General features: G+C 42.0%; 1 pseudogene; it reads left to right on the top strand.

Annotated features, from left to right (window-relative positions):
* The first annotated feature begins 14,597 nt into the window (after positions 1-14,597).
* LOC120062130 lies at positions 14,598-15,934 on the top strand (annotated as a pseudogene).
* Positions 15,935-26,438: the final 10,504 nt, after the last annotated feature.

Below are 26,438 nucleotides of genomic sequence, written 5' to 3'. Positions count from 1 at the left end.
GGACTATGTATTTTGAAAGGTGATGTTGATTTATAATAAATATCACTTTGATCTCATACAAGCCAGCCAAACACCTGTGAGTCTAAATTTGCATGTTACATTTCAATAGTATAAAACCCATGTCAACATTTATGATCACTGTTTGATGTACAGTAACAAGATGACATGTCATAATACCCTGGGTTGTTCTGAACAGAATGAGCCTGTTTGTGAAGAAAATTCACCGTGGCACACGAACCGGAATGTACTCATGATAACTCCTTTCACCAAAATTAGGATCTGTTTCTCTGAATTGCATTGTGAAAGCCAAACACTATCATTGTGTAACTTAGCTAGTCATGTTGGCAATAGAGCAAGCTTTCAAATGACATCCACCTGATCCAGATTGTGATTTATATTGACTAGTTTCTGCATTGCATAAACAGTAATTGTGTGATGGTGGGGATGCAGGGTTGTGTTCCAAACAAAACACTTACAAGTGTGCTTGCATGCTTGCCCTATCCATAGGCCAATAAAGGGTTAATATACCTCTACTTCACATATTTTGAAAATGTGACTCACCACCTGGATTCAGTCTTATGGAGCAATAAGTCAAATGGAGTTTTTTTTACATTGGATAAAAGTAGAGACTCAGAGCTATAAAATGGTACATCATACACTGCATTTGAGGAACAATGGGAAAGTAATTCTTCTTTGAAAGTTGATCAACTTGTAAACTTACTTTTGAGAAAATCACCATTGAATGTTTTGGTATCTAGTGAATAGCTCTTTGTCTACACCCATTCAGCATCGTTCACACCCTCGTAAGCTTTAGCCCCACCCATCTCGTTTCACTTTAGGAGCTCGCACTTGACGATGATTTGTTTACCTCTGGATAACATAAACTGCCTTGACAGCTCCGCTGGCAAAATTTCATTACGCTTTTTTGCAGACGTTAACTGACAGGCCATATTCAACTGCTGTTGTACACATGTAACGTTAGCTAACGAGCCAGCCAGCAGACGTTAGCTAGTTAAACAACAATGAACAAAGTGCCAACAATGCCACAGTGCTGGGAGCTAACCAACCAGGTCCAATGTTACCTAGCTAACGTTAGGCTCTAACTAGAAAAGCAAACTGCTCTGGGAAACAATGTCAGTTAGGGAGCCAGCCAGCTAATGTTAGCTAGCTAGCTAACAGTACACTTTAGCATGAAATGCAACCACTGTCAAAATTAGAATGTGTAAAATCTGAAAAATGTAGTTAGTCTAGCGTCAGCTATCTTACCTGTATACATAATCATGCATGATGGGCACGTCTCCCTGTCACGAATGCCATACCATGGTTGCCCTTAGTTTGAAGATGTAATCCGGAGACAGGTGTTTTCTCCATCTCTTTAGCTATTATACTTTAATTCCACTGATTTCAAAACTTGATGCTCCAGAAAGTGGAGAGCAACACTTATGCAGCTCCACAATAAAAAAAATGTTTTAAAGCTGCGTTCGACAGGATAACCAACACAGACTGACTAGCTCAAATAGACAGAAGCCTTCAATATGGCAGACCAAACCGAACTCCTCTCTCGGCATATCTAGCCCACTCATTATCTCTGCCAATCATGGCTAGTGGGAAGGTTGCCAACTTGTTCTGTGGTTTAACCAACAAGGCTTGTAATTTTAAACAATTTTATTTGTATTTACAGATTGCATACACATGTATTAAGGCACATGAAAGTTCATGTTCGAGAAGGCATTTCTGCCAAAAATGCATTTTGATTAAAAAAATGTTTTCCGTTCAAATAGCTCTCCTGTGAAGTTGTGACCAGCGACATATGCCTAGTTTCCTGAATCAGGTCACAATTCAAGTATGGAGAGGGATGAGGTTCCCCAATAAGATTGAATTGGCTAGCTAGTAAAGGAGAAGTAACGTCAACTTGTGATGACTTGTGACTGAGAAAGATAGAACATAAGCACTAACCTAGTAGATAGATCAGCAGATGTTCCCAGGTCCTGTTTTGAGAGAGCCATCTTGAACAACTATACTGTATGCACTGTCAATAGAAAAAGCAGAGCCATGTCTTTGCAATCGCAACAATCTCCTCAAACCAACTCGCAGCAATTTGACGCACGAGTCCGGATTGGCAGATGTAGAAATGCACATGCCCAAAGAACAGCTTTAAGGTTGAGGGAGAGCGTGTGAGAGAGACATCTACACGAGCTCAGCTGTCCACACACATGGATGCGTGTGCTGTAAGAAATTATACAACATGACGTCACAATCAGAAAGATTGGGAACTATTTCACACTGAGAATATTTTTACCTGTCACCTACAACTACTATACCCCGTTGAAAGGCACTTAAATCTTTTGTCGTGTCCATTCACCCTCTGAATGGCACTCAAACCCAATCCGTCTCATGGCTTAAAATCCTTATTTAACCTGTCTCCTCCCCTTCATCTACACCAGGGGTTGGTAACTCCTGTCCACTAGGGCTTGATTGGTGTCACATTTTTTCTCCGTCCCTAGCAAACACAGCTGATTAATTAAATTGCATTCTAAACTGAAGATCATGATTAGGTGATTATGGGAGTCAGGTGTGTTAGCTGGGGCTGGGGCAAAACTGTGACACCAATCAGGCCCTCGAGGACTGGAATTGCCCAGGCCTGATCTACACTGATTGAATTGGATTTAACATGTGACATCAATAAGGCATCATTGCTTTCACATGGATTCACCTGGTCAGTCTGTCATGGAAATGTTTTGTACACTCAGTGTATACATGGCTCTCTCTGACATTATGTCTCTGAGAACATTTACGAGGAGATGAAGATGATGTATTGTACACCAGAGGCAGGGACTCTCTAATATTCTCTTTTTCCTTATTTGCCTCTTTCAGTTCAACAGTACTGCTCAAAAGGTATTGTGTGTGTGTGTGTGTGTGTGTGTGTGTGTGTGTGTGTGTGTGTGTGTGTGTGTGTGTGTGTGTGTGTGTGTGTGTGTGTGTGTGTGTGTGTGTGTGTGTGTGTGTGTGTGTGTGTGTGACCTAGTGGAATGAGACAACCAAAAAAATCACAACTCTTGACCCTAACTATGACATACAACACTTTTTAACCATTTCTTAACCTCTCTTCAACCCAACAGATTTTAAAGTGCTACTGAACACCAGTTCTGGGTTCAAAGTGAAGGAGGGTGATACCCTCAACATTGAGTGTTCCCATAACCTGCCAGTGGAACCAAAAAGCCCGCTGGTGTTTGTCTGGCTGGTGGATGACGTCTGCCGGGAGGGCGAGAACAGTAGCCAGCTCACCGTGAAGAAGGTCGGCATAGATACCTCTGGCAAGGAGAAATACGCCTGCACCATCCAGAGTCCCTGTGGCAACTTCACCTCAGAACCAAAGGAGATTGAAATTGAAGGTAGACCTATTCGCCAGTCATATTTGAGAGTTGAATATTTACAATTTTTACACTTATGATTGGATTTGGAGCTGTCAAGATATTGCTTTGTCTTACTACTCCGCAAATGAGCCTATTGTGTGAAAATTATTATTTCTATTTCCTACCAATTCCTGGGGACATCTGTCCCTCTGTGCTGTCCTCATGTCTGTTTCTCTGTGCTGTCCTCATGTCTGTTTCTCTGTGCTGTCCCCATGTCTGTCCCTCTGTGTTGTCTCCATGTGTGTCAGGCATGGCGCTGTTGGTCATAGTGATCTGTGGTGTGTCTGCTGTGGTGCTGATCCTGGCCATGGGTATAGGCATGAAGATCATGCTGAAGAACGAATTTGGTGAGTGATCCCAACAAGAGAAACAAAGAATAAAACAGTAAATGTGTATCTTTGCATGTGACGTAAACTCTCTCTCGCTCTTTCTCTCTACAGCGAAGACCAAGAACAGGAGGCAGCAGAATGCTCAGAACCTACAGAGAACTACCACAACATAATAGTGTTTAATTTTCTGCAAATTCCACCAAATGTCCTTCACAAGAAAACGGCAAAAATCTGACATGATTACACTGTAAATGGATGAATATGTAGCTAACAATTTATTGTTGTATTTGCTACAATTATGTTGATTAAATTGCATCTCAGTCACAGTGTTGTTAACATGGAAGAGCCACAGATACTTATGTTGATCCTCTAGTGCTACACAGCTAGTTTGGAGATTTGTCCCAATAAATAATATGCCAATTTAATAATAAACATTTATATGTGTATGTTGTTTGTATTTATATTGTGAATGGGGCCTAACATAAGTGTCCAGAGGCCTCGTGTAGCCGACACATGATAATCAGCAGTTACATTTATAGAAGCCAGGCAAGTAGGTTAAGTGATGTTTTCTATTGGGTACTTTATGTAGAGTAGCCTAAAAATAGTAGGCTGCTAGTGTTGTGACGACTTGAATAATGAATGAAGCAGGAGTTGTCCGGTTCCTGCAGCTATCCCCACTTTACATTAGTGCAGCATAGAAATGATATATTACTGAGCCCGAATAGCTGACATTTTATAGCCGTCAGATCAACATGCCTAAATTCTCAGCAATCTACACACAATACCCCATAATGACAAAGCGAAAACAGGTTTTAATGATTTTTGCAAATGTATAAAAAATATATATTTACATATGTATTCAGACTAGAGGTCGACCGATTATGATTTTTCGATACCGATACTTAATCAGCCGATTTAAAACAAAATCTAAATAATTATAAATGATTTATTTTATTTGTAATAATGGCAATTATAACGATACTGAATGATCACTTTTATTTTAACTTAATATAATACATCAATCAAATCAATTTCGCCTCAAATAAATAATGAAACATGTTCAATTTGGTTTAAATAATGCAAAAAAAAGTGTTGGAGAAAGTAAAAGTGCAATATGTGCCATGTAAAAAAGCTAACGTTTAAGTTCCTTGCTCAGAACATGAGAACATATGAAAGCTGGTGGTTCCTTTTAACATGAGTCTTCAATATTCCCAGGTAAGAAGTTTTAGGTTGTAGTTATTATAGGAATTATAGGACTATTTCTCTCTATACCATTTGTATTTCATATACCTTTGACAATTGGATGTTCTTATAGGCACTTTAGTATTGCCAGTGTAACAGTATAGCTTCCTTCCCTCTCTTCGCCCCTACCTGGGCTCGAACCAGGAACACATCGACAACAGCCACCCTCGAAGCATCGTTACCCATCGCTCCACAAAAGCCACGGCCCTTGCAGGGCAAGGGGAACAACTACTCCAAGTCTCAGAGCGAGTGACATCACCGATTGAAACACTATTAGCACGCACCCCGCTAACTAGCTAACCATTTCACATCGGTTACACCAGCCTAATCTCGGGAGTTGATAGGCTTGAAATCATAAACAGCTCAATGCTTGAAGCATTGCGAAGAGCTGCTGGCAAAACGCACGAAAGTGCTGTTTGAATGAATGAGTACGAGCCTGCTGCTGCCTACCATCGCTCAGTCAGACTGCTCTATCAAATATCAAATCATAGACTTAATTATAACATAAAAACACACAGAAATACGAGCCTTTGGTCATTAATATGGTCGAATCCGGAAACTATCATTTCGAAAACAAAATGTTTATTCTTTCAGTGAAATACGGAACCGTTCCGTATTTTATCTATCGGGTGGCATCCATAAGTCTAAATATTCCTGTTACATTGCACAACCTTCAATGTTATGTCATAATTACGTAAAATTCTGGCAAATTAGTTTGCAACGAGCCAGGCGGCCCAAACTGTTGCATATACCCTGACTCTGCGTGCAATGAACGCAAGAGAAGTGACACAATTTTACCTGGTTAATATTGCCTGCTAACCTGGATTTCTTTTAGCTAAATATGCAGGTTTAAAAATATATACTTCTGTGTATTGATTTTAAGAAAGGCATTGATGTTTATGGTTAGGTACTGTAGTGGCTTCCTTTCCTTTTTACCATAGCCACTGCCCAAGCCTGAAGCGGGTTTGTTTCATACACATACAGTCCACACTCAAAGTTTCCAAATGGCCAAACATTCAATGAGATCCAGGGATATGGTGCAACAAAAATGTTTATTCTAATTATATCTAACATTTTTTTAAATTATCCAATCAACGTAAAGCATAGATTACTTGATTTGGAAAATACATAATATAACCTGTTTGTATGTCTGTCTGTCTGTATGGTCAAAAAACTATACCGCTCCCGCGTCTAGCAAGGACTCCTCCCCCCGAAGGCCCAACTTCCAGCCTTTATCCTAACACACTTACCACAGTACAATGAATGGGCAAGTGGGGGGCCAAAAACTAAGTTACACTAACAACAAATGAATATATCTCAATCAGGTAAATATAAATCATAAAGCTACGTACCTAATATTTCATCATATACATTAATATATTTACACAAATGTACATGGAGCTCTGTTTGTTCTGTCTTTTATACAAATATGTCCAAATCGGCTCTAACAGGGACAGTCGTGCAACGATTGTGCTTTTTTCGCAAATGCGCTTTTGTTAAATCATCCCCCGTTTGGCAAAGTTGGCTGACTTTGGTAGGAAGAAATAGTCTTCACACAGTTTGCAATGAGCTAGGCTTCCCAAACTGCTGCATATACCCTGACTCTGTTGCAAGAGAAGTGACACCATTTTTCCTAGTTAAAAGAAATTCATGTTAGCAGGCAATATTAACTAAATATGCAGGTTTAAAAATATATACTTGTGTATTGTTTTTAAGAAAGGCATTGATGTTTATGGTTAGGTACACCTTGGAGCAACGACAGTCTTTTTTGCGAATGCCACCGCATCGATTATATGCAACGCAGGACACGCTAGATAAACTAATAATATCATCAACCATGTGAAGTTAACTAGTGATTATGATTGAGTGATTGATTGATTGTTTTTTATAAGATAAGTTTAATGCTAGCTAGCAACATACCTTGGCTTCTTACTGCATTTGCGTAACAGGCAGGCTCCCAGTGGAGTGCAATGTAATCAGGTGGTTAGAGTGTTGGACTAGTTAACCGTAAGGTTGCAAGATTGAATCCCCTAGCTGACAAGGTAAAAATCTGTCGTTCTGCCCCTGAACAAGGCAGTTAACCCACCGTTCCTAGGCTGCCATTGAAAATAAGAATGTGTTCTTAACTGACTTTCCTAGTTAAATAAAGGTGTAAAAAAAACTAATCGGTGTCCAAAAATACCGATTTCCGATTGTTATGAAAACATGAAATCGGCCCTAATTAATCGTCCATTCCGATTAATCGGTTGACCTCTAATTCAGACCCTTTGCTATGAGAATTGAAATTGAGCTCAGGGGCATCCTGTTTCCATTGATCATCCTTGAGATGTTTCTACAACTTGATTGGAGTCCACCTGTGGTAATTTCAATTGATTGGACAGGATTTGGAAAGGAACACAGCTGTTTATGTAAGGTTCCACAGTTGACAGTGCATGTCAGAGCAAAAACCAAGCAAAGAGGTCAAGGGAATTGTCTGTAGAGCTCCGAGACAGGATTGTGTCGAAGGGTACCAAAACATTTCTGCAGCATTGAAAGTCCCCAATAACTCAGAGATGGCCCCCTGGCCAAACTGCGCAATCGGGGGAGAAGTGCCTTGGTCAGGGAGGTGACCAAGACCCGATCGTCACTGACTGAGCTCTAGGGTTCCTTTGTGGAGATTGGAGAACCTTCCAGAAGGACAACCATCTCTGCAGCGCTCTACCAGTCAGGCCTTTATGGTAGAGTGACCATACAGAAGCTACTCCTCAATAAAATGCACATGACAGCCCGCTTGGAGTTTGCCAAAGGCACCTAAAGACTCTCAGACTATGAGAAACAAGATTCTCTGTTCTGATTAAACCAAGACTGATCTATTTGGCCTGAATGCTAAGCCTCACGTCTGGAGGAAACCTGAAACCATTCTTACGGTGAAGCATGGTGGTGGCAGCATCATGCTGTGGGGATGTTTTTCAGGGGCAGGAACTGGGAGACTAGTCAGGATGGATCAAAGATGAACAGAGCAAAGTAGAGAGAGATCCTTGATGAAAAACTGCTTCAGAGTGCTCAGGACCTTAGACTGGGGGCGAATGTTCACCTTTCAACAGGACAACGACCCTAAGCACACTGCCAAGACAATGCAGGAGTGGCTTCGGGACAAGTCTCTGAATGTCCTCGAGTGGCCCAGCCAGAGCCCGGACTTGAAACCGATCGAACATCTCTGGAGAGACCTGAAAATATCTGTGCAGCAGTGCTCCCCATCCAACCTGACAGAGCTTGAGAGGATCTGCAGAGAAGAATGGGAGAAACTCACCAAATACAGGTGTCCCTTTTTGGGAGCTGTAATTGCTGCCAAAGGTGCTTCAACAAAGTACTTAGTAAAGGGTCTAAATTGTTATGTAAATGTGATATTTCAGTAATTGTCGACGTGTGTGTGTGTGTGTGTGTGTGTGTGTGTGTGTGTGTGTGTGTGTGTGTGTGTGTGTGTGTGTGTGTGTGTGTGTGTGTGTGTGTGTGTGTGTGTGTGTGTGTGTGTGTGTGTTTTTCCCCCATCCAATTTTAGAATAAGGCTGTAAAAAGTCAAGGGGTCTGAATATTTTTCCGAAGGTGCTGTAGGTAGGTAGGACTGGGGTCTGAACGGATACTGTAGTTCTGAGTGTATGTAAACTTCTGACCCACTGGGTATGTGATGAAAGAAATAAAAGCTGGAATAAATCATTCTCTCCACTATTATTCTGACATTTCACATTCTTAAAATAAAGTGGTGATCCTAACTGACCTAAGACAGGGAATTTGTACTCGGCTTAAATGTCAGGAATTGTGAAAAACTGAGTTTAAATGTATTTGGCTAAGGTATATGTAAACTTCCGACTTCAACTGTATGTATAGTGCATATGTTATCGTGTGTATGTGTGTGTGTGTGTGTGTATGTGCATGTGTCTGTGCCAATGTTTGTGTTGCTTCACAGTCCCTGCTGTTCCATAAGGTGTTTTTTAATCTGTTTTTTAAATCAAATTTTACTGCTTGCGTCAGTTACTTGATGTGGAATAGAGTTCCATGTGGTCATGGCTCCATGTAGTACTGTGTGCCTCCCATAGTCTGTTCTGGACTTGGAGACTGTGAAGAGACCTCTTGCGGCATGTCTTGTTGGGTATGCATTGGTGTCTGAGCTGTGTGCCAGTAGTTTAGACAGACATGTCAATACCTCTCATAAACAGCAGTAGTGATGAAGTCAATCTCTCCTCCACTTTCAGCCAGGAGAGATTGACATGCATATTATTAATATTAGCTCTCTGTGTACATCCAAGGGCCAGCCGTGCTGCCCTGTTCTGAGCCAATTGCAGTTTTCCTAAGTCCTTTTTTTGTGGCACCTGATCACACAACTGAACAGTAGTCAAGGTGTGACAAAACTAGGGCCTGTAGGACCTGCCTTGTTGATCGTGTTAAGGAAGAGCACTGCTTTATTTTAGACAGACTTCTCCCCATTTTAGCTATTGCATCAATATGTTTTGACCTTTACAGTTTACAATATAGGGTTACTCTAAGCGGTTAAGTAATCTCAACTTGCTCAACTTCCACATTATTTATTACAAGATTTAGTTGAGGTTTAGGGTTTAATGAGTGTTTGTTCCGAATACAATGCTTTTAGTTTTAGAAATATTTAGGGATAAGTTATTCCTTGCCACCCACTCTGAAACTAACTGCAGTTCTTTGTTGAGTGTTGCAGTCATTTCAGTCACTTTAGTAGCTGACAGATATAGTGTTACATAGACACTCTGACTTTACTCAAAGTCAGTGGCATGACGTTAGTAAATATTTTAAAAAGCAAGGGGCCTAAACAGCTACCCTGGGGAAATCCTAATTCCTAATCTGTATTATATTTGAGAGGCTTCCATTAACACCCTCTGTGTTCTGTTGGACAAGTCACTCTTTATCCACATTATAGCAGGGGGTATAAAGCCATAACACAAGTTTTTCCAGCAGCAGACTATGATCGATAATGTCAAAAGCTGCACTGAAGTCTAACAAGACAGCCCCCACAATCATTTTATCATCGATTTCTCTCAGCCAATCATCAGTCATTTGTGTAAATGCTGTGCTTGTTAAGTGTCCTTTCCCTATAAGCATGCTGAAATTCTGTTGTCAATTTGTTTACTGTGAAATAGCATTGTATCTGGTCAAACACAATTTTTCCAGAAGTTTACTAAGGGTTGGTAGCAGGCTGATTGGTCGGCTTTTTGAGCCAGTAAAGGGGGCTTTACTATTCTTGGGTAGCGGAATGACTTTAGCTTCCCTCCAGGCCTGAGGGCACACGCTCTCTAGTAGGCTTAAATTGAAGATGTGGTAAATAGGAGTGGCGATATCGTCTGCTATTATCCTCAGTAATTTTCCATCCAGATTGTCAGACCCCGGTGGCTTGTCACTGTTGATAGACAACAATAATTTTTTCACCTCTTCCACACTGACTTTACGGAATTCAAAAGTACAATTCTTGTCTTTCATAATTTGACCAAATATACTTGGATGTGTAGTGTCAGTGTTTTTTGCTGGCATGTCATCCCTTAGTTTGCTTATCTTGCCAATGAAAAAGTAATTCATGTAGTTTGCAATATCAGTGGGCTTTGTGATGAATGAGCCATCTGATTCAATAAATGAAGTAGCCGAGTTGGCTTTTTGTCCCAAAATTTAATTTAAGATGCCCCAAAGCTTTTTACTATCATTCTTTATATAATTTATATTTTCTTCATAGTGTAGTTTATTTTTATTTTGTTTATTCACATGCTTTCTTAATATGCAGTACGTTTACCAATCAGTTGGGCTGCCAGACTTAATTGCCATACCTTTTGCCTCATCCATCTCAACCATACAATTTTTCAATTCCTCATCAATCCAAGGGGATTTAACCGTTTTTACAGTCATTTTCTTAATGGGTGCGTGCTTATTAGTTACTGGAATTAGTAGTTTAATAAATGTGTCAAGTGCAATGTCTGGTTGCTCCTCATTACACATCATAGACCAGCAAATATTCTTTATAACATATGAATCACTACAAAACTTACTGTATGACCTTTTATACACTATATTAGGCCCATCCTTTGGAACTTTGGTTTTCCTAGATATGGCTATTTTATTGTGATCACTACATCCTATAGATTTGGACACTGCTTTAAAGCAAATATCTGCAGCGTTAGTAAAGATGTGATCAATACATGTTGATGATTTAATTCCTGTGCTGTTTGTAACTACCCTGGTAGGTTGACTGACAACCTGTTGCAGGCATTGGTTACAGTTTGACGTTTTTTACTGAGTGGGCAGCTTGATGATAACCAGTCAATATCTAAATCACCCAGAAATTATACTTCTCTGTTGATATCACATACATTATCAAGCATTTCACACATATTATCCAGATTCTGACTGTTAGCACTTGGTTGTCTATAACAGCTTCCCACAAGAATGGGCTTTAGGTGAACCTGTAGCCATATTACTTCAGCAGTATTTAACATTAGATCGTCTCTAAGCTTTACAGGAATGTGGTTCTGAATGTGGACCGCAACACTGCCTCCTTTGGCATTTGTGTCTTTTCGGTAGATGTTATAATCATGTATTGCTACCACTGTATCATCAAAGGTATCATCTAAGTGAGTTTCAGAGATAGTCAGAATATGAATGTCATCTGTTACAAGCAAGTTGTTGACTTCATGGACCTTGTTTCTTAGGCTACATATGTTAATTAATATGGGCTATTTTTAGCACTTTTCTGGGTTGCTTGATTGTTTTTAATGCTTTACTAGGAAGCTTATCAGAGGTAGACTTACTCATGTTATTTACATTGGAGCTGATAGTTCAGGGTGAGCTGTATAAAGTGGTCTTCCTGCTATTGCACACCGCCTCAGTGCTAACAATGTAACTCTGGTTTATAGGCTCATGATTACTGCTTACAATAGCTGTAGGATAAACAGATGTATTCAGTGCAATTAGGTGTACATAAATTAAATTACTTACGTTGTGTTTGCCAATGCCCCTAAGATCATGTACATTTGATGCAGCATTATGACAACTCATTGTCACAATGGCAGGGATTAACTGAGCTGGTCCTGGATCACTAACCAGTCATTGTTTCAACGCAGCCTTGAAATGCGTGGATAGAGTCCAGGAGCCAAGATATGGATGGACTCCGTCATTCCTGTAGAGTATCTTCTGTTTCCAGAAGGTGTCAAAGTTATCAATAAAAGTGACTCCAGCAGAGCTACAGTAGTCTTTTAGCCAGATGTGTAATACCAGCAGTCTGCTGAATCTTTCACACCCGTGGCCCAACCATGGTACTGGACCTGAAATTATTGGCCGTTTTTTTTTGTCTTTTAGGAACACTCCATGGTGAAATGGCGTAGTGGATGACAACTTAGTGATGACGTGATTTATTTTAGCAAATTGCAAGTTTTTTTATTTTTTATTCTTTAAAATACATTTTTAAAATGTTCCTAGCTAGCCCTCCTGATGTCGTTTGACCCCACATGGACTACAACAGTGTCAGCTCCCGGCATCTATGGTAGAACAGTCGGAAGCAGCCTTGTTATGTCCTGTACTCGTGCTCCTGGGTAGCACAGGGCTTTTGCCTTGGGGACCGAGATGTTTCTCACCATAGAGCTGCCTATGATGACAGCTGGTGATGTTGAATGGGCCGGTCTCTCAGGCAGCCTTACGGCCTGGTGAGGCTGGGAGCTCCGAGGATCTGAACCTGAGGTAGAATGGAGGTAGAAGGGAGGGAGACAGAACCAAGGACGAAGGTGCAGGTACCTCAGGATCTGATCTTGATTGGGAAGCCACCAAGGACGAAGTCGCCGGAACTTCTGGATACAGGGCGGCAAAGCTGTTTCTGGTCTGTGTCAGTTCCAGGCTCAACATCTCCATTGGAGAACCCCGTTGCCAGAGGATGCCTTCTTCAACTTCCTTGGTGAGTGATGTACCTCCATGGCTGGTTGGTTGGGTCGAGATCAGCTTCGTTCTCCAGGGAAGGGGGAGACCCCTTCGGGGATGGAACCCTGCCTAGCACCGGCCAGTCGGCTGTGGAGAGCCGACACGGCGGCGAAACTTCCACCAGACCAAAGCAGCATCCTGCTGATGGGGTGGAAGAAAAATAAAAAGTAGGTTGGTGTGGGTTCCCCAGTAGCTTATGTAGGTTTGCTACTTGCTTGCTAAGAGTAGCTACTTCACTCCTGTAGTCATCCGCAAACAAGCAGATGCTACATTGAGAGTCAGTGCAGTCCACATTGTGCCGGAACAAAGCAAAGTAAATACAGCTCCTGTAACGCTGGAAAAGTTCAATAGTGGCGTCCATTTGAGACCACCGAGCCAGCTAGGCTAGCTGGGATTTCGCGTCTCTCCCACTATACAGAATCTGGCAGGATCCCGGGACAGATAGCAGTTCTCACAGCAATTAAGCCCAACAGAGCCGCAGGATTCAAAATAAAATAAAAGTATATAAAACACTGTCAGCTTTTAAACCGAGGTCTTTAGTTCAGGTTTCAGTGTTCGACAGCGTTCAACAACAACAACCATACGTTGCACTCTGATGACGTAGTGATTGCCAGTAATGTGTGTGTTTGAGTTGGTAACTCATTACTGTATTACTATTACTGTATTACTGAGATGGTAACTCATTACTGTATTACTATTACTGTATTACTGAGATGGTAGCTCATTACTGTATTACTGAGATGGTAGCTCATTACTGTATTACTGAGATGGTAGCTCATTACTGTATTACTGAGATGGTAGCTCATTACTGTATTACTGAGATGGTAGCTCATTAGAACATTACTGAGATGGTAGCTCATTACTGTATTACTGAGATGGTAGCTCATTACTGTATTACTGAGATGGTAGCTCATTACTGTATTACTGAGATGGTAGCTCATTACTGTATTACTAAGATGGTAGCTCATTACTGTATTACTGAGATGGTAGCTCATTACTGTATTACTGAGATGGTAGCTCATTACTGTATTACTGAGATGGTAACTCATTACTGTATTACTGAGATGGTAGCTCATTACTGTATTACTGAGATGGTAGCTCATTACTGTATTACTGAGATGGTAGCTCATTACTGTATTACTGAGATGGTAGCTCATTACTGTATTACTGAGATGGTAGCTCATTACTGTATTACTGAGATGGTAGCTCATTACTGTATTACTGAGATGGTAGCTCATTACTGTATTACTGAGATGGTAGCTCATTACAACATTACTGAGATGGTAGCTCATTACTGTATTACTGAGATGGTAGCTTATTACTGAGATGGTAGCTCATTACTGTATTACTGAGATGGTAGCTTATTACTGAGATGGTAGCTCATTACTGTATTACTGAGATGGTAGCTCATTACTGTATTACTGAGATGGTAGCTTATTACTGAGATTGTAGCTCATTACTGTATTACTGAGATGGTAGCTTATTACTGAGATGGTAACTCATTACTGTATTACTGAGATGGTAGCTCATTACAACATTACTGAGATGGTAGCTCATTACTGTAAGGAGAACAGCCATTCCCAACAATCCCATGATATAAGTTGTGGGCCTAGAGGATGATTATAGCATGTAGTAAATATGTAATGGCTATGATGAAATTATGCTTTTGGATAACTATGTGGATGTTTCTAGTTCTATCTATGTCATAGACAGCGCAGACTAACAGCCGTTTGAGGAGACGGGACTGGTAAGGATGGCACACCTCAGATCTATAATAGCTGTCTATAATAGCAGTCTGTAATAGCTATCAGTAATAGCTGTCTATAATAGCAGTCTGTAATAGCTATCAGTAATAGCTGTCTATAATAGATGTCTGTAATAGCTATCTATAATAGATGTCTGTAATAGCTATCAGTAATAGCTGTCTATAATAGCAGTCTGTAATAGCTATGAGTAATAGCTGTCTATAATAGATGTCTGTAATAGCTATCAGTAATAGCTGTTTATAATAGATGTCTGTAATAGCTGTCTATAATAGCTGTCTATAATAGCTGTCTATAATAGCCGTCTGTAATAGCTGTCTAGCAGATTTGATGACATTCATTGTCTTATTATGTCTAATTGCTATCATTACCTACTGTCAATAATCTGCATCTGTACTTCTCTGTCTCTCTCTCTCTCTCTCTCTCTCTCTCTCTCTCTCTCTCTCTCTCTCTCTCTCTCTCTCTCTCTCTCTCTCTCTCTCTCTCTCTCTCTCTCTGTCTGCCTCTCTCTCTCTTTCTTTTCTCTCTCTTCCTCTCTTTAGGAGCTGGAAGAGCTGATTGATGAGGAGAATCTGAAGGGCGTGCCAGTGCTCATCTTTGCCAATAAACAGGAACTGGCCACGGCTTCGCCTGCTGAAGGACTCAACCTGCACACGTATCGGGACCGCCAGTGGCAGATCCAGGCCTGCTCAGCAGTGTCCGGGAAAGGAGTACAGGTCAGTGTTAATCACACAGTACAAACGGAATTAGACCGACTTATTGACTGGTTGATTACAGTGTATTAAGGTGCACTTAAGCCAGAATCAGGAAACCAATGCATTCTTCAGGAAGGATTGTGTAACACAAATTAGTTTTACATTAGGATGAGGATACATATGTAAGGTAGAACACCTAAAATGGAATATCATCGTGAACGAAAACTTCCTGGTTGATAATATTTGAATTTGAACCTATTTCATTTTACTCTCTCTCTCTCTCTCTCTCTCTCTCTCTCTCTCTCTCTCTCTCTCTCTCTCTCTCTCTCTCTCTCTCTCTCTCTCTCTCTCTCTCTCTCTCTCTCTCTCTCTCTCTCTCTCTCTCTCTCTCTCTCTCTCTCTCTCTCTCTCTGTCTCTCTCTCTCTCTCCCCTCTCTCTCTGTATCTCTCTCTCTCGCTCTGTCTCTCTCTCTCCCTGTCCATCACAATAGCATGGCATGAACTGGATTTGCAATAACATTGTAAATAAGAAGAAATAAACCACCAGCCGTACTGTACCAATCCCCTTTTAACCACAAAGAAACACACCCACCTCTTTTATTTTTACACTGGTTGTTTTATTACTGCAGTGTGTGTGAGATACCTTATTTTAAACAGTGCTCCAATGAAAGAAGAATTTTGGCCTTAAAATTTGAACGAATGGTTTGTTTTTATATTTACAAATCGGCCCTATATTTGATTATACTGTAATGAAATGATCTACTTGCCTTAAATTGGCTTTGTTCTCCATTTTTATGTGCATATCATTTCTGTTTTACCCCATGTCTGGAAGCTTCCAATGGGGTGTCTCTGTGTTTTCTTATTTGTAATGTAACACAAGGAGAGAACTGACATAACGTCATATTGTTTGAGTCAGTCAGTCAGTTCGGTAAACACCAGAGTAGTGTATATGTATAAAGTCTGTATAAAGAGATTTTTTACATTTAAAGCGCTAGTTATATTTTCTTCTCAGTCTGTTTGGTTTTAAATCCTCTGTCAAGTGATAAAAGTGTCAATCTTTTTCACTCCTACTCATGTAACACCTCAGAGTTTTTAATGAAGAATAGCCCATCTCTCTAATATACTGGTCCACAATATCGTGGACGGAGGTCTTCACACCCCACTCTCACGGAGGAACTTGGCTATGTCACACACCTTCTTGTTGACTATATGCCATGCACCCCTCGTTTGCCCATCACAGACACCAGAGCCTTGGTCGCCAGGGCAACCATGAGAGATAAACTCTCACTACGTTTGGTTCTGAGGTCAACGAATAGGATCTCTTTCTTAGTGCCTGTCTTATGGTCTCGTACCATTGCCACCTTCCGGCCTCCAACGGTGACCCCCTCCTGCAGGAGACTTCCTCTGTCTTTACCCACCACAGCCTTCACTTCCTATGGACAGATGGCTGCCAGGATACCCCCAGGCTTGGAGGCCCAAAAGGCCTTGTTGTCATACAGGCCCACGATGGCTATGTCCTGCACAAACTAGACCCACCACTCTCTCAACTCTCTTGATGGATTGTTTGTTGATAGTTGTTTTGACTGTTCAGCTGTATGTGGCTGTGTTGTGTTGACCAGCTACACTAAGTACAAAGCAAATCTTAATTGCTAGCAAAATAGCTAATTATGTGTTACCATAGCAATAGAATATTTTGATCAAGGAATTTCCATAGCAACCTGTATGCAGATTCGATTAGCTTACAGCTTATGAAAGATACCCTGTCTGACTAATAATATCTATTCTTGCAACATCCTGCTTGGTCACATGATATTGAAGCGAACCTGTGTTACCTACAGATGGCAGTATTGTAGTGGCTGAAAATAAAGTCATGCCATCACAACCTGTGATGTGACCAATTGAAATGCAGGGAGAATGTGGTTGTGACACATCACAAACTGAAACATCACAAGATTAGCCTGTTGAATCACACATGAATCTTGGCAAGCCTTCGTGGTGATGACTCAGAGAAAAGCTACTTTTCACTTCCTACACAGTCTTCTTAAACCTAATCCCATATCTCACATATAATGGCCCCGGAGGAGATGGCTGCCGTTTTACAGGCTCCTAACCAATTGTGCTATTGTGTGTCTTTTTTTGCATTCTTTGTAACTTATTTTGTACATAATGTTTCTGCCACCGTCTCTTATGACCGATATGAGATTACTCAACTCGTACTGGACGAAGATATTTTCTTTAACGAGTCAGACGCAAGGATGTACTTCAGATAACGGGCAAGGCCAAAATCCCCGTCATTCGCATGAAGAAGAGATGGAGATATCGGGGACGTAGGCCGGGGTGGGTAATCCGCCTCTAGCATCAGTCCTATTAGCCAACGTGCAATCATTGGAAAATGAACTGGATGAGCTCCGATCAAGACTATCCTACCAACAGAACATTAAAAACTGTAATATCTTATCTTTCACAGCATCGTAGCTGAACGATGCCATGGATAACATATAGGTAGTTGGGTTTTCCGTGCATCGGCAAGATAGAACAGCTGCCTCTTGTAAGACAAGAGGTGGCGGTCTGTGTCTATTTGTCAATAACAGCTGGTGCACAAAATCGAATATTAAGGAAGTCGCTAGGTTTTGCTCGCCTGAGGTAGAGAATCTCACGATAAGCTGTAGACCACAACAAAGTTTTTATCTATATTTTTCGCAGCTGTCTATTTACCACCACAAACTGATGCTGGCACTATGCTGTATAAGGCCATAAGCAAACAAGAAAATGCTCATCCAGAGGAGGCGCTCATAGTTGCCGCGGACTTTAATGCAGGGAAACTTCAATTAGTTTTACCTTATTTCTACCAGCATGTTACATGTGCAACAAGAGGGGGGAAAAACCACGCGTACAAAAGCTCTCCCTCGTCCTCCATTTGGAAAATCTGACCATAACTCTATCCTCCTGGTTCCAGCTTGCAAGCAAAAACTAAAGCAGGAAGTACCAGTGACTTGCTCAAAAGGGAAGTAGTCAGATGACGCAGATGCTAAGCTACAGGACTGTTTTGCTAGCACAGACTGGAATATGTTCCAGGATTCTTCCGATGACATTGAGGAGTACACCATATCAGTCACTGGCTTCATCAATAAGTGCATCGAGGACGTCGTCCCCACAGTGACCATACGAACATACCCAAACCAGAAGCCATGGATTACAGGCAACATTTGCACTGAGCTAAAGGGTAGAGCTGCCACTTTCAAGGAGTGGGACTCTAACCCGGACGCTCATAAGAAATCCCGCTATGCTGCCCTCAGACGAACCATCAAACAGGCAAAGCGTCAATACACGACTAAGATTTAATCCTACCTCACCGGCTCCGACGTTTGTCGGCTGTGGCAGGGCTTGCAAACTATTATGGACTACAAAGGGAAGCACAGCCATGAGATGCCCAGTGACACAAGCCTACCAGATGAGCTAAATTACTTCTATGCGCGCTTCAACGCAAGCAACACTGAAGCATGCATGAGAACACCAGCTGTTCTAGATGACTGTGTGATCACTCTCCATAGCCAATGTGAGTAAGACCTTTAAACAGGTCAATCCTCACAAGGCCACAGGGCCAGACGGATTACCAAGATGTCTATTCCGAACATGCGCTGACCAACTGGAAAGTGTCTTCACTGACATTTTCAACCTGTCCCTGACCGAGTCAACCAAACCAACATAATCCCTGTGCCCAAGAACACCAAAGTAACCTGCCTAAATGACTACCAAACCATAGCACTCACATCTGTAGCCATGAAGTGCGTTGAAAGGCTGGTCATGGCTCACATTAACACCATTATCCCAGAAACCCTAGACCCACTCCAATTTGCATACCGCCCCATTATATCCACAGATGACGCAATCTCAATTGCACTCCACACTGCCCTTTCCCACCTGGACAAAAGGAACACCTATGTGAGAATGCTATTTATTGACTACAGCTCAGTGTTTAACACCATAATGCCCTCAAAGCTCATCACTAAGCTAAGGACCCTGGGACAAAACACTTCCCTCTGCAACTGGATCCTAGACTTCCTGAAGGGCCACCCCACAGGTGGTGCATGTTCGGTCCTCTTCTTTACTCCCTATTCACTCATGACTGCATGGCCAAGCACGACTCCAACACCCTCATTAAGTTTGCCGACGACACAACAGTGGTAGGCCTGATCACTGACAACGATCAGACAGCCTATAGGGAAGAGGTCAGAGACCTGGCCGTGTGGTGCCAGGATAACAACCTCTCCCTCAATGTGATCAACACAAAGGAGATTATCGTTGACTACAGGAAAAGGAGGGCCGAGCACACCCCCATTCTCATCGACGAGGCTGTAGTGGAGCAGGTTGAGAGCTTCAAGTTCCTTGGTGTCCACATCACCAACAAACTGTCATGGCCCAAACACACCAAGACAGTTGTGAAGAGGGCACAACAGTGCATATTCCCCCTCTGTAGTTTGAAAAGATTTGGCATGGGTCCTCAGATCCTCAAAAAGTTATACAGCTGCACCATCAAGAGCATCCTGACTGGTTGCATCACTGCCTGGTATGGCAACTGCTCGGCCTCCGACTGCAAGGCACTACAGAGGGTGATGCGTACGTCCCAGTTCATCACTGAGGCCAAGCTTCCTGCCATCAAGGACTTCTATACCAGGCGGTGTCAGAGGAAAGCCCTAAAAATTGCCGAAGACTCCAGCCACCCTAGTCATAGACTGTTCTCTCTGCTACCACACGGCATGCACTACCGGAGCGCCAAGTCTTGATCCAAAAGGCTTCTTAACAGCTTCTACCCCCAAGCCATTAGACTCCTGAACAGCTAATCAAATGGCTACCTGGACTATTTGCATTTCACTGTAAGGTCTACACCTGTTGTATTCGGCACATGTGACAAATACATTTGATTTGATTTGATTGAACAGTCCAATCTACATGAACGTAGGTTTGATCAAATTGGAAGGGAAATGAGTTGAACTTTATTTACAATCTGTCTTCTGCAAATTAAGGTGATTGTGTTGTGTGCAGAAGAGAGACTGCTACCTGTAGGTTTTGATTTGAAAGCTTCAGCATAATGTTGCTGTCTCTTGGCATGATCATTTTCCACAACATGCGATTAAGTTGTGATGTCGCGCCTCTCATCGAGAAGGGGGTAGCTGCATCCCAATATGGCAAGCGGAGTATTGGCGAGTGGGTGTGTCTAAAGGAAAGGAGAGCGCTCAACTACAGGTTAGACAGTTTTGATTGAACTGTGTTTGTTTTCTTTCGTTCCGTACAGCGAGAGTTTGGACTTCTGTTTTAACCTGTTTGGGCTGCAGGGGCAGTATTGAGTAGCCAGCTAAATCGTGCCCATTTCAAACGGCCTCATACTCAATTCTTGCTCGTACAATATGCATATTATTATTATTATTGGATAGAAAACACTCTCTAGTTTCTATAGCCGTTGGAATTTTGTCTCTGAGTGAAACAGAACTCCTTCTACAGCACTTTTCCTGACAGGGAGTGAGATTTCAGAAATCTTGGCCCCTGATCTGGGGTCAGTTTTAAGGTCCCTGTAAATGCTATGAGGATACAAACACTGCTTACGTCTTCCCCTGGATGTCAGTACGTGGTGACGCTTTGAATGGAGTCGATTGCGCAATCAGGGCCTGTATAAAAGAGCACAAGGTGGAAGTAGCTTCCTTTTCTTCCTGCGCCTGACGCACGATGGACGTCGGACTGGCTCTCTTTCCAAGCTGTTGTTTAGCCAGTAATATTTCTCCGGTCATGTTTTTACTCGTTATAGGTGTTAAAAACATCATACGGTAGTTAATTTAAACCGTTTTATAGCAATTTATATCCGTTTAGTGCGATTTTGAGGCATTCCTTTGTCATGCACTTTGAACCGCTGGGCACGTTTCCAGTACATGCCAAACGTTAGTGGCCATTTCGACAGGGCAAGAGGACACCTTTCGACCAAAAGACGATTAGACCGGAGAAAGGATTCATTGCCCAAGATTCTGATGGAAGATCAGCTCATAGTAAGAACTATTTATGATGATAAATCGTTGTTCTGTAGAAAAATGTTAAACGCATATTCCGCCATTTTTTTTGTTGTAGCTTCACTTGGCCAACCCTGTATTGCACAGTAAGGATAATTTTAGAAATGTAATTCAGCGATTGCATTAAGAACTAATTTGTCTTTCGATTCCTGTCAACCCTGTATTTTTTAGTCAAGTTTATGATTAGTTATCGATTAGACTAGATCACTCTCAAAGATGGCGACCGACATTTTCAGACCAGTTTAGCTACTATTCTCATTGTATAACCACGATTTTTCTGGCTAAATATGCACATTTTCGAACAAACTCTATATGTATGTTGTAATATGATGTTACAGGAGTGTCATCGGAAGAATTCTGAGAAGGTTAGTGAAAAAATTAATATATTTTGGCGATGATAACGATATCGCTCTCTTTGGCTTGAATCAATGCTCGGGTAACGTTTGCATATGTGGTATGCTAATATAACGATTTATTGTGTTTTCGCTGTAAAACACTTAGAAAATCTGAAATGTTGTCTGAATTCACAAGATCTGTGTCTTTCCATTGCTATGCGCTGTGTATTTTTAAGAAATGTTTTATGATGTTTAAATTGGTAATACACGTTGCTCTCTGTAGTAATTCTAGTCGCTTTGGTGAGATTTGTGATGGTGGCTGCAATGGCAAACTATGATTTATACCTGAAATATGCACATTTTTCAAAAAAAAACTATGCTATACAATAAATATGTTATCAGACTGTCATCTGATGAGGTTTTTTCTTGGTTAGTGGCTATCAATATCTTTATTTGGTCGAATTGGTGATAGCTACTGGTGGAGAGAAAAAATGGTGGACTAAGAAAAATGGTGTCTTTTGCTAACGTGGTTAGCTAATAGATTTACATATTTTGTCTTCCCTGTAAAACATTTTAAAAATCGGACATGTTGGCTTGATTCACAAGATGTGTACCTTTCATATGCTGTATTGGACTTGTTAATGTGTGAAAGTTAAATATTTTAATAAAATAGATTTTGAATTTCGCACCCTGCACTTTGAGCTGGATGTTGTCATAGGTGTACCGGTGTCGGGCTGCAGCCATAACATAAAGCGACAGGATAAGTCAGTCATACTTCATTGTTAGTTTTACACAAATAATTATACATTTTCAGTTATAAAACTGACGATTGTTTATTTTTTATTACAGTACTGATGAAGGGGTGTACTGTTGCTTTATGCGTTGCGTGTGTGTGCTTACTGTTACCCTTATATTGACTGTTATGTAGTAGTGCTTGGCAAGCGGGAGCGAAAGGCACTGTAGCACAGCCCAATCAGCCTTGAGGGGCAACAAATCTGCCCAATTAGTTGATTCACTTTCCATACAGCCACTTCTTTCGATACAACCAGAGAGGAAGGGTTGTCATGGTAACCTTCCTCATTGGCCCCTTCATTTCTTCCGCCTCCTTCTTTTTATCCCACCATCCCCACCTCCCCACATCTTCTATTTCTCTTTCGCTCCACACAGGAAAACAAAACAGTATTAGCCTCCCACACAAAGAGGCTGGACACCTCTGCAGATGAACATTGAAGTGAAGTGGACATTGCTGGTAAGAACAGAGACAGAGGATGATAGTGAAAGTGAGGGTGTTTGTGCTTTTTCTCTGTCCACCGAGAAAAGTGCCCTGCTACAAAAGAGGGATGGCAGGGTGCTTCACCTACTGCAGAGATTCTTATCTGCTTCTAGACTTAGGGCTCTACTCAGTCTGTAAAATTGAAGCATTACAGAATCCACATTGAAATGTAAAGGTAATTTCATATGCAGTGTTTACCTTGAATGCGGTCTCTGCTAAAGCGGGAACATTGCCTTAAAATTTCCATCACACTGTAAAGCTGAATTTCCGCGACACGAATTGAATAGAGCCCCTAGTCTACATTAAGTGAGCAGTACAGTAGCATTATTTTTCAGAGTGTACCTGTTGCTGATTGTGAGTTGAATTAGAGATCTTCCTACAATGGATGGCATTGATATTTGCTCATTGTCATTGTTTGTTGTAAACCAATAAAGAGGTAGTCGGGAAGAGTATGGTTCATCTGAAGTGCAGACTGTCTAACTGCTGAGATGTGTGAAGCCACGAATGCATGTAGAATTACAAACACTCTCTCCTTCAGGGACAGTGGCTGCATTATCATTGACACTGCAACTCTGACAGCCAAGACAGCAAACCAACCAGTCAGCCATGACAGCGGCCCCCTACCTTACCTCCAGCGACCCTCTGTCAGCTGCCATGACTTCTAATCCCGTCTTAACCCTGGTCATCCCCATGACCCCGACCCCTTACACCTGGATGGAGGAGGAGCACATGCAGGTACACACCATCCTGATTGTCATCATCTTCTGCGTGGTCTGCTTCCTGCTCCTGGTGGCCTTCTTCTACGCTTTCTGCATCCGCTGCACACTGAAGCCGTCCCCCAAAGACTCCCGGCCTGCCCACAGCTGCAGTCTGGAGCGTGAGGATGCCACCTTCTGCCGCAGCTCCTCCGACTGCCAGTCGGTTGGGAACGTGGTCTGAAGGCTGAGAGGAGAGGAAGTCTGAGAGGAGAGGAAGTCTGAGAAGAGAGGAAGGCTGAGAAGAGAGGAAGGCCGAGAGGAGAGGAAGGCTAAGAGGAGAGGAAGGCTAAGAGGAGAGGAAGGCTGAGAAGAGAGGAAGGCTGAGAAGAGAGGAAGGCTGAGAGGAGAGGAAGGCTGAGAAGAGAGGAAGGCTGAGAAGAGAGCAAGGCTGAGAGGAGAGGAAGGCTGAGAAGAGAGGAAGGCTGAGAGGAGTTTGATAGCTTCTATATTAATTAATTAATTAATACACACACACACACAAACACATACACACACACACACACAGATACTAATACAAACACACACAGATACACAAACACAGATACACAAACACACAGATACATAAACACGCACACAGATACACATGCAGATACAAACACATACTCAGTGTACTGTATGCTCGACTTTATTGACTTGCCTGTATGCAGTCTCTTCCTGTGTGTGACTGTATTTGAACCCAATTCAGTATGTGTGTATGTCAATGAAAACAAGCTCCATTAGACTCTCTCCAGCTATGCCGTCACCTTGTTTTATTTCCACACAGTGTTGACATGTTGTTCTGTTCAGTTAGTGCAGTAGACAATGTCGTTCTGTTCAGTTAGTGCAGTAGGCAATGTCGTTCTGTTCAGTTAGTGCAGTAGGCAATGTTGTTCTGTTCAGTTAGTACAGTAGACAATGTCGTTCTGTTCAGTAGGTGATGTTGTTCTATGTTGTTTGTAGTGTTGTGCTGTTCACTTAGTGCAGTAGGCAATGTTGTTCTGTTCAGTAGGCGATATTGTTCTATGTTGTCTGTCAGTGTTGTGCTGTTCAGTTAGTGCAGTAGGCTATGTTGTTCTGTTCAGTAGACGATATTGTTCTATGTTGTCTGTCAGTGTTGTGCTGTTCAGTTAGTGCAGTAGGCTATGTTGTTCTGTTCAGTAGGCGATATTGTTCTATGTTGTCTGTCAGTGTTGTGCTGTTCAGTTAGTGCGCTACATTGGCCACTCGAGGTTTGGCCGCTCCTGTTACAATGTAAATTGTCTGGGAAAGCCCAGGAAGTAGTAGCTGCTCTCTCCCTGGAAGACAGTTTACACTACGATACAGTTAAAACTACCGTGTTGCGGGCTTATGAGTTGGTGCCTGAAGCTTACAGACAGCGCTTCAGGAACCACAAGAAACCCTCTCACCGTACTTTTGTTGAGTTTGCAAGGGACAAAGAGTCTCTGTTAAATCGCTGGTGTTCAGCCAGCAAAGCTAACACCTTTGCTGATATTCGGGAGTTGATGCTGCTGGATGATTTTAAAAGCAACCTCCCTGATAGAATTGTAGTTCATTTAAATGAACAGAAAGTGGTGACATTGGCCCAGGCAGCAGTGTTGGCAGATGAGTATGCTTTGACACACACAACTGTCTTTGGTGCACCTCGTTTTGAAGGTAGACTGATTACGCCATCAGTGCCTCGTTCAGGTCGCTTTTCCTCTGACAAGCCTTTTCATGAGATCCGTGAATGTTTTTACTGTCACCAAAAGGGTCACGTGATTGCGGACTGCCCAGTTTTGAAAAATAAACCGAAACAGTCCCAGTCACCGTCCCCAAAAAGAAAAAGTTTGGTTTTAGTCAAGTCTTTGGCTCGTCCGTTGGCCCGAGTTCTTGATTCAGCATTTGAGAAACCGGATCCTGTCTATGCTCCGTTTATCTCTACCGGTTGTGTTTCCTTAACTGGAGAACAAGCTGATCAAAAGCCCATTAAAATCTTACGAGACACTGGGGCGGCGCAGTCAGTAATCATTACTGATGCTTTACCCTGGTCTCCTGAAACGTATTGTGGCTCACATGTCATATTACAGGGGATAGAGACAAAAACAGTACCTGTACCATTACACTGGGTCCACTTAGTGTCAGACTTGGTATCAGGACGTTTCCGTGTTGGTGTAGTGTCTACACTGCCAGTAAAAGGAGTCACATTGCTACTAGGGAATGATATTGCTGGTGGTAACGTTACTCCTGTGTTAGAGGTAGTAGACAACCCAGAAATCAGAACTACAGGTGAGAAATTGGTTCAAGCATTTCCCCATGTTTTTCCTGCTTGTGTGTTAACGAGGGCACAAACTCGCAAGCTTGGGGATGTGGTGGATTTGGCTAGTTCCATTTTTGAGAATGTTGAAGTAGAAGACAATGCACCGAGTATTCCTTCTGCAAGTCCGACAGTTTTTACAGGAGTAAAAACTAAGGAAGGGGACTGCGAAATCGCGCCCCAGTTACATGACATTCTTTTGTCTGTCACCCCTGAGAAGGTGATTGAATGTCAAAAAGGAGACACCAGTCTTCGTAAGTGTTTTGCTTCAGGAATTTCCATTGAGGAAGCTAAAACTAAGGAGACCGCCTACTTTATGGAAGCAGGAGTTTTGATGCGGAAATGGGCA

Source organism: Salvelinus namaycush, chromosome 17, assembly GCF_016432855.1.
Source record: "Salvelinus namaycush isolate Seneca chromosome 17, SaNama_1.0, whole genome shotgun sequence".
Taxonomy (NCBI): Eukaryota; Metazoa; Chordata; class Actinopteri; order Salmoniformes; family Salmonidae; genus Salvelinus; species Salvelinus namaycush.
Note: the sequence above shows the minus strand (reverse complement) of the source record. Positions and strands in the feature narration are given on the sequence as shown.